Here is a 9,651-nt window from a genome sequence, read left to right as displayed (position 1 = left end):
GAATTAAGTTAAAAAATTATTTTTATAATGATTTTTGGGTAAATTACACAAATGTTTCCTTGACTGTAGAATATTTATTTGTTGAGTCACTCGATTATTAAAAGTTACAGAATGGCCATCCGACTATTTATTATGTTCCGAAATTGTCTTTTTTCATAAAAAAAAATTAACTGACAACTGAGTTCGATGTTAATATGTTAACTGAGATATGAGATTATAAGATCGGATTTTATCATATCTTAATCACCAGGTTAACGTCAAACTCAGACTGTCATCAAAATTTTAACAAAAAATAACGAGTTTGGAGCATAATGAACAATTGAGTGACCGTTTTATAACTTTTAATAGTCAATGGACTCAATAAAGCAAATTCCTATAGTCAGAGGATTCTTTTGTAATTTTTAATAATTTAAAGACTTAATAAAATTGTATATTATAATCGGGGACCATTTATATACTTTACCCATATTTTTTATAGTATTTAATTTGAATTAATAAATTAATAGAACAATAAATTTTCAAACGCGTAAATGGTTCAAAGCCTTTAAAAGGAAAGTGGGTTCTGTATACTTACGTTTGGCATGTAAACCCGAAAATCATAACCAGAAGAATTTATGTTCGTGTTTTGTCCACTTATATTTGTATTTTGTCCACTTTTGGTCACTGATTTCAAAATACATAATATATGGTCACATTCGTTTTTATTTAATTAAGATATGGTCATAACGAATTAACTGCCGTTAAATATTTTGGTATAATCATGCATTTGGTCTCTGTTATTTATATATTCTCTCAATGTAGTCATACTTTTAATAAATTAAAATAAATTTAATCATTCAATTGAATGATGTCATTGTTATTGGTACCACGTGTCGTGTCGTGTGTCATCATTTAGTTGGAAGACTTACTTTATTTTATTTTAATTTAAGAAAGCAAAGCAAATTGATAGAAAATAAATATATTAAATTAAAATAAAGTTAGTCATCCAACCGAATGGTGACATGTGACACGACACATAACATCAATAACATGTAACATCATTCGATTGAAGGATTAAATTTATTTTATTAAAAGCAAGACTACATTGAGAAAATATATAAATAATAAAGACTAAATGTGTAATTACACCAAAATATAACTTCAATTGATCTGTTAACTGTTAACGACAGTTAATCTGTGATAACCACATCTTAAATAAATAAAACCAAAAGTGATCATATCTTAATTAAATAAAAACGAAGATGATCATATTTGTCGCGACCGCCTTTCGGTTGGGCCCCAGAATTTGAGCTTCGACTTAGAAAAAAATGATTTGGAGTCGCCACCGACCACTTTAAAACGAACTTAGGTGGGTCACACCATCTTACCTGATCTGCGTTGTACCAGAAACGTGTCGGGTTCGGGAGTCGGTTACGATCAAGGAAGGATTAGCACCCTTGAATCGCCCTTTCGGTAGCAATTAATTTATCGATTGTCTTTAATTACGAAAATTGGAATTTAAATTAAAATTTAAATTATTCGATCCGAATCACTTACCCTTTGATCGGTTGAAATTACGACTGAAACAAAATATGTTAGATAAAAAAACAAAAAATAAACACGAAAACAAAATGTTAATATGATAATAAAAGATAGATAAAAAAATAATAGAGATGAAAGAAAAATATTTAAAAAATATATAAAAAAACCAATAACAAAAGGTTAAGTTTAAAAAAAATATTTAAAAGTAAAAAAAAAAACTTAGGACCAAATTGGAACAAATTGAGCTTAATGGATTAGAAAATGAACTGCAAAAGAACAAATAAAAAGTTAAGGGACCAATTCACAAAATATAAAAAAATATAAGCATGGACCAAATTGATTAAATTAGAAATATGGAGGCAAATTTACAGATGGTGACCAAATTGAATTGTGACTCAAACGTTCAAGGACTACGGAAAGGATTTAAAAATCCTTTATTTGCACTATGGTCCATCGTATATAAATGCCCAAATGAGCCCCATTACACTTCATTTCTCTCATTTTCTCAGAAGCATCGTCTCTCTCAAATGAGAGACACTCTCCACCCAGGCGATTCCCGACCACCGTCAGACGCCACCGCCGACCACCGTTGGAAAACAAAAATACCCCAAAGCTTCCTCTCAACCTCTCAAACCCAAAACCGAAGCCCAAACACCCAAATAATGCCCCCACCGACGTAGATCTAGGAAACAAACTTCGGGTTTTTTACCTTTTTCCGACGACTTTACCGCTTCTGATGACTCTTGCTTTTTCGTTTTGCTTTGGCTTTTGGGCTTTCTCTTGTTGTATACTGCTTTGCACTTTGTGATATTTACGGGGCTTCGGCCTTTGGTTATTTTGGTTTTGCTTTGCTTCGTGGTTCGACTCGATGATATTGTTTACTGTGGGTTTTGTATGTATTTGGTATTGTCTCGTTCTTTGCTGTTGGTCGATGATTCTTTTGTCTTTGTGATGGTTGTTTCACTGTTGGTTTCTGTGATTCCTTTCGACCCCATGGGTCTCGATTTTGGGTACCTCCGATGATACTTCCTCTCCGTGGGTTCTCTGTTTGCTCTCGTGGTTACGGTGGCTCTCCTTTTTTCTGTTATGTGATCCCCCCATGTTGGTCTCACCAGGGGCTTTTATAGCCTCGGTGGTGGTTGCTTGGTCCCGAAATAAGGGCGCTCGTGGCCGTTGTGGTCGGTCACCCCGGGATGGGTCAGTCCCGGGGATCTCGACCGGCCGTTGGCACTGTTGACCGTTTTGCTCCCTGATTTTGCGGCGTGATAAGAGTTGAATGAAACCCTATTCTTTTGCAACCTTGGCCTTGATCTTCATCTTGATCCAACGGCTAAGAACTATGCAGCGCTGGACTTTAAGGAAACCCTAACTTGCTGTTGGGCTCATTATCGGACCTGAAATGAAATAAACAAAAAATAAATGAATAAACAATAAAAATAATAAATAAATAATAAAAATGAAATTAAAAAAATATAAATATACATACTATATATGTTTTAAAAAAATTTAAAATCATATAATATACTTTTAAATAATATTTTAAAATTATATATTATATATATATTTTAAAAATGTTTTCAAAATCATATATTATATAGTTTTCAAAATGTTTTAAAAATTATACATTATACATTTTTCAAAATGTTTTTAAAAACTATATATTATATATATTTTAAAAATGCTTTTAAAAAATCATATTATATATATTTCAAAATGTTTTTTAAACTATATAATATATATGTTTTTTTAAAATATTTTTTAAAACCATATATTATATATATTTTCAAAAATATTTTCAAAAACTATACACTTTTAAAAATATTTTCAAAAAACTATATTATATATTTTTAAAAAAAAACATTTTCAAGGAAAAAAAAGAAAAATATTAAAAAAAATTCGAACGAAAAATGAGTGTCTACAGCTGCCCCTCTTTGTCCTTTTTCGTAGAACGAAAAATAGGACAAAGATAAAAGGGCACAAATTTTCGTTCGGTGGAGTTGAAGAATAACTCCCTGTCGAATTTGAGTTGCGGCTGGCTCCCCTTCGCGAGGTCGAGTCCACCTTGAAGTGATATGGAATTGAAACCGTAGTTCGGACTTTGAATCAAAATGTGGCTTCTCGTTGCCAAATTGTAGTCAACATCAGTCTTCTTCTCGGTTTAAAGATCTTGGTTGGAAAATTCGACTGGAAAGTAGTTCCTTGACTCCACAGTGTGGTTGATAGGTCTTCGAGCTGAATGAAATCGAACTCGAAAGGTCCTTGTTGATAGATAGCTTTTGTCATTGAGGCACGGTTAACCCGGGTCTTCTTCTCGACTTGAAAACCTCGATTGCAGCCGGACAGTAGTGTGATTGAGGTATCATCGAGCTGAATAGAGTCGAACTCGACAATTTTATTGACAAATAGCTCTTCTTGCCTTGAGTTATACTGTAAATGATGTGCCCTCGAAGCTGAGTGTAATCAAACTCGGGGGTCTTTGGCAGATAGCCCTTCTCGACTTAAGCTATGCTGCAAATGATGTGCCGTTGAGCTAAGCGTAGTCGAACTCAAAGGTCTTTTGTTGGCAGACAACCCTTTTAGACTTAAGTTGTACTGCAAATGATATGCCTTGAAGCTGAGCGTAGTCGAACTCGAAGGTCTTTGATTGGCAGATAACCCTTCTCGAGTTAAGTTATGCTGCAAATGATGTTCCCTCGAAGCTGAGTGTAATCGAACTCGGGGGTCTTTGGCAGATAGCCTTTCTCGACTTAAGCTATGCTGCAAATGATGTGTCGTTGAGCTGAGCGTAGTCGAACTCAAAGGTCTTTGGTTGGCAGATAACCCTTCTCGACTTAAGTTATGCTGCAAATGATGTGCCCTTGGAGCTGAGTGTAATCGAACTCGAAGGTCTCTGGCAGATAGCCCTTTTCAACTTAAGCTATGCTGCAAATGATGTGCCTTGGAGCTGAGTGTAGTCGAACTCGAAGGTCTTTGGTTGGAAGATAACCCTTCTCGACTTAAGTTATGCTGCAAATGATGTTCCCTCGAAGTTGAGTGTAATCGACCTCTGGGGTCTTTGGCAGATAGCCCTTCTCGACTTAAGCTATGCTACAAATGATGAGCCTTTGAGCTGAGCATAGTCGAACTCGAAGGTCTTTGGTTGGCAGATAACCCTTCTCGACTTAAGTTATGCTGCAAATGATGTGCCCTTGGAGCTGAGTGTAATCGAACTCGAAGGTCTTTGGCAGATAGCCCTTCTCGACTTAAGCTATGCTGCAAATGATGTACCTTGGAGCTGAGCGTAGTCGAACTCGAAGGTCTTTGGTTGGCAGATAACCCTTCTCGACTTAAGTTATGCTGCAAATGATGTGCCCTCGAAGCTGAGCGTAGTCGAACTCAAAGGTCTTTTGTTGGCAGACACTCCTTCTGTGAGTTTGATATCCCTCGTCGTGAAGTTGAAATCCAATCTAGAGACTGATGTTGCTTGTGTGCACGATTCCCTTCGTCATGAAGTTGAAACTGCGGGTGGCCCCTTCGTTGTTAAGCTGAGCTTGGAATTGAATATCCTTCGTCGTGAAGTTGAAATCCAAGTACGTTGTATTGTTCCAAGTCCAATATCCTCCGCCGTGAAGTTGAAATTGGCTTTGGAACTGGGAAATTATTTATTGACAACCAGCGATCCCTTCGTCGTGAAGTTGAACTTGTGTTGTCTGGAGCCCAATATCTTTTGTTGTGAAGTTGAAATTGGGAAATTGTTTATTGACAACCAGCGGTCCCTTCGTCGTGAAGTTGAACTTGTGTTGTCTGGAGTCCAATATCATTCGTTGTGAAGTTGAAATTGGCTCTGAAATTGAGAAATTGTTTATTGACAACTAGCGGTCCCATCGTCGTGAAGTTGAACTTGCGTTGTCTGGAGTCCAATATCATTCGTTGTGAAGTTAAAATTGGCTCTGAAATTGAGAAGTTGTTTGTTGACAGTCAACCGCCCCTTCGTTGTGAAGTTGAGCTTTTGCTGTCTTGAGTCCAATATCCTTCGTTGTGAAGTTGAAATTGGGAAATTGTTTATTGACAACCAGCGGTCCCTTCGTCGTGAAGTTGAACTTGCGTTGTCTGGAGTCCAATATCCTTCGTTGTGAAGTTGAAATTGGCTCTGAAATTGAGAAGTTGTTTGTTGACAGTCAACTGCCCCTTCGCTGTGAAGTTGAGCTTGTGCTGTCTTGAGTCCAATATCCTTCGCTGTGAAGTTGAAATTGGCTCTGAAATTGGGAAGCCCCTTCGTCGTGAAGTTGAGCCTCAAATGGCACGATATCCTCTGTCTTAGAGTTGAAATCGTGGGTGTGTGGGTACGATATCCTCCGTCATGGAGTTGAAATTGTGGATGGCCCCTTCGTTGTGAAGTTGAGCCCTGACTTGAATATCATTCCAAGTATTGTATGTTGCGGGTGGACACGATTCCCTTCATCATGAAGTTGAAACCATGGATGACCCATTCATTATAAAGTTTGGCCTTGAGTTAGATATCCTTCATCGTGAATTTGAAATCTGCTCTCGAGCTAATTGTGTCGTTTCGAGTCCAATTTTCTTCGCTGCGAAGTTGAAATAGACTCTGAATGAAATTGGAAAGTTGTTTGTTGACAGACAACTATTCTAGACTTAAGTTGTGCTGTAAATTTCCTTTAAATGAATGATGGCCCCTTTCGCCAAATTTTGTAAGCCAGATATCTTCTGTCGTGGAATTGAAATCTGGCTTGAAAGTGTTAACTGGAAACATGCTGTTCATGGTTGAGTTTGAGTCGAACTGGATTTGTTTTGAACTGGTTCTCGAACCTATCTGAAATTGGTTCTGAGATGTCAAGTCGGTTGAGGTGTAGCTTCTTACTACCGAGTTAAGCAACCACCATCCTTCTTTGAAGGCGCTTGAGAATCGAGTATCTTTCATCCTGAAGTCAAAACTTGACTCTAAAAGCTGCAAAAACGTGTATGCTAAACTGAAGAATGTGATGCACCTAAGTATGTCTAAGATGCCTGCAATATGAATGAATTATGTGTTATCTCCTGGATGGAGTCTCGTGCTTTGTCTGTCAATCAGGTCCTTAGAATCGATCGTGCCCCATTATCTTCTTGAGCTTTGGCTTTACAGACCTTTCAAATCTGAGACTACTCTGTTTGAAAATGTTTTTCTCCTTTTTCTTGTTTTAGGAGAAAAATATTGTAAAATATTGTTGGCAATTGACTCAAATTGTAAACGTGAGTTCAAAGAATATCAAAGGAATCAAGAGCTCTTTTAATGCTTTTAGAGTCGCAGCTCTTTGACAAATGTTCAAATGGATGAGTTGGCCTTAGGTTGGCCTCCTTTCTAAGGTTTTGGTAACCCAAAATGTCATTTTTAAATATCGTAACATGCTTTGGTATTTCAATTGGGTGCGGACAAAATGACGCAACTAGCATGATCACTTACTAGACCTTTTATTTCAGTCCTCTGAAATCTTCCATTTGTTCAAGCTTTGTAGGCTCCTCTAACGAAGGTAGTGCAAAAAATATCGCTCTAAAAATGAAATTCTTGAGTGCTCGTGTGAAATTGACTATAATAGGTGTTCCTTAACTCCCTTAGTCCATCATTACCGAAAATTTCTTGCTTAGATAAATTTGATTTAATTTGTCGTGATCTGGCTAGCTGAATCCATAAAGTCGGGGTGTTCAACCAATTGCTTTAGAGGGATAGCTTAATATTATAATCACTTTTATCAGGTTTAACTCAAGGTTTCATCTCATCACAAAGTCTTCGGCCTGACAAAAGCAGTGGAGCAAACACCGAATTGCCAAGTGTTCGAGCAATGTCATGGTTTGAATATAATCTATTCATAAGGCCAGGGTTTTCAAGTTTCCTCTATAACCAATTGCCTTAATGGAATAGCTCAGTTTTACGGATTTTTTAAGACTGTCAAGAAGAACCTGTTAAAGTCTAGGTGTTGTTGAAAGTCAAAAATTTCATCTTTAGAGTTCAATTTTCAAGCAACTAACCTAAACTAGATTCACTTACTCGACTATTTCATCTGTAAAGATAATGATCATCATTGAACGTCTTAAACAAAAAGTATAGTAATTGTCATATGCAAATGATGCCCCATGTTGTTCGCACCTTATGAAAGGAAAATGTTATATTGGTTAATTACAAGAGCAGGGCATAATGTTTGAGGGTATATTCTGGGTAAGGTCAAAGTCCTTGTTTTAAACTGCGTCAAAGATCTGTAACTTTGAACCACTTACAGAGTTCCTTAATTCATATGATATTCAAAGAATTGCAAGTTTGCAAATGTGATTCATTGCTTATCATCTTTAAAGTAACATAAGTTTATTCAAAAGTCCTTACAAAAACTTGAGAAATAATGAAAAAACAGATTCAAATAGAATGCCTCAAATGATGAAATGATCTTCCTCACTTGGATGCCCCCAAGTTGTTGAAGTCGATCCGATTCTTGTTACGTATTTTATGTATGATTCTCTTGATTGTGGAGTAATTCTCGATAGTGCGCCCTGAGACTCTGCTATGATTTTCGCAATGAGCGTTCTCATCACACTCCCCGGGCTACGGGGCTTCATGGATTTCTCTGGATATGGTGACACCACGTGTGCGTCAAACAACTGTTGGTAAAACTTCTTATATGTCATAGGATCGAAATGTTCTCATTTTTGATGAGACATGTGAATGTAATAAAAAAGGGAAAATAATGCGAATGTAAAGAAAAATAACAAAATGCACAATATGTCTGAATGCATGATGCATGAAATGTTCGAGGCATTGATCCAATAATGTACCTGTTATTATAAATAATCCTTATTGAGACAAAAGTGTTACGTCTTAAGAGACAAAAATATTTTGAAGGCATAGACCTCGAACAACTTCTGATAGGTTGACTAGTCTTCTGCCTTCGTCTGTCACCGGTTGAATACCCTATCAAACCGTTCCGGCTCATTTGGCTAAAATGTGCAAATAACGAGCTGCTTGCCCCAAAAAAGGTCTCGAAGGACTGTATCTCCGGCTTTCACTCTATGTAGAGATTGTTCTAAACGAAAGTGCCATCGGGGCCCCCCACCCGAAGTTTATCGACTTGTTTCTAGAATTTATCAATAATGATCTCCAGCTTAACTAGGGTTTCGCCATCTTGTTCTCGCAGTTTTCGAAAGGACTCTCCGGGTCAGTAACATTTTCCTCGTCTTGCCCCTGCAACCTTTGCCTCCAAGTGTTCTTTGACCACGGTTGGGCTTCTAAGCTTTTTATCTCTTTGTATTATAATCCCTTTGTCCATTAATGCAGATTATTTACGTTTAACAAACACATTTTTGGTGGATCAACACCTCGTTTTAATGATGCGAATGATAAAAAAAATGCCAAAGAATAAAAATGAAAGGGAGGAAAAAAAGTTAGTGAGATAAGGAAAATAATAAAAAAATGATGAAAATGAAAAGTCCTACCCCACATGCTTATTATTCCTACCCGGACATGATCTCTATCCTGCATGCTAATTTCAAACAAATCCTAACCGCATATTTGTCTAGTTCGCATGCTTGGAGCAGAAAATATAGCAGGAAATAAAAATAGCCTAGAGTTTGGAATGAGGTTTTGGGGTGGGCTCTAATTCCATGTACTCTCCCGGTTTAGGTTCTAAAAAAGGTACTCGAGTTCTCCTTGCTGGTGCCCCCTTGGGCTTACCAGACCCTTAGTCCTAAGCCCATCACAGGCTTGTGTGGACTAAGTTAAACTCGAGAGGAAACATTCCCTTATGCCCGCACGGTGAATAAATTCACACGAAGACATAAGGTATATGAATCCCGAAGGCTACTTGCTAGGCCCGCACGGTGAATAAATTCACACGAAGGCGTCGCTTTCACCCCTACTTAAATAGGGTTCGGAGCTCGGGTATAGAGTCTTAAATGGAAAACTTTAAAAATCTGAAATCATTGTAAAAATGTCAGTACAACTATTTATTTGAAAAAAATAATCAAAGGTAATTAATTGGAATCGAATAAATAAATTAAAATTTTAAATTTACCATTTTCGCATAAAAAGACAACCGAAAATTAATTCTGGCCTGACTCACTTACTTGTTCCCAGTGGAGTCGCCAAGCTATCGCGACCATCTTTCGGTTGGG

Source organism: Hibiscus syriacus, unplaced genomic scaffold (genome assembly GCF_006381635.1).
Source record: "Hibiscus syriacus cultivar Baekdansim isolate YM2019G1 unplaced genomic scaffold, ASM638163v2 tig00110831_pilon, whole genome shotgun sequence".
NCBI lineage: Eukaryota > Viridiplantae > Streptophyta > Magnoliopsida > Malvales > Malvaceae > Hibiscus > Hibiscus syriacus.
Note: the sequence above shows the minus strand (reverse complement) of the source record.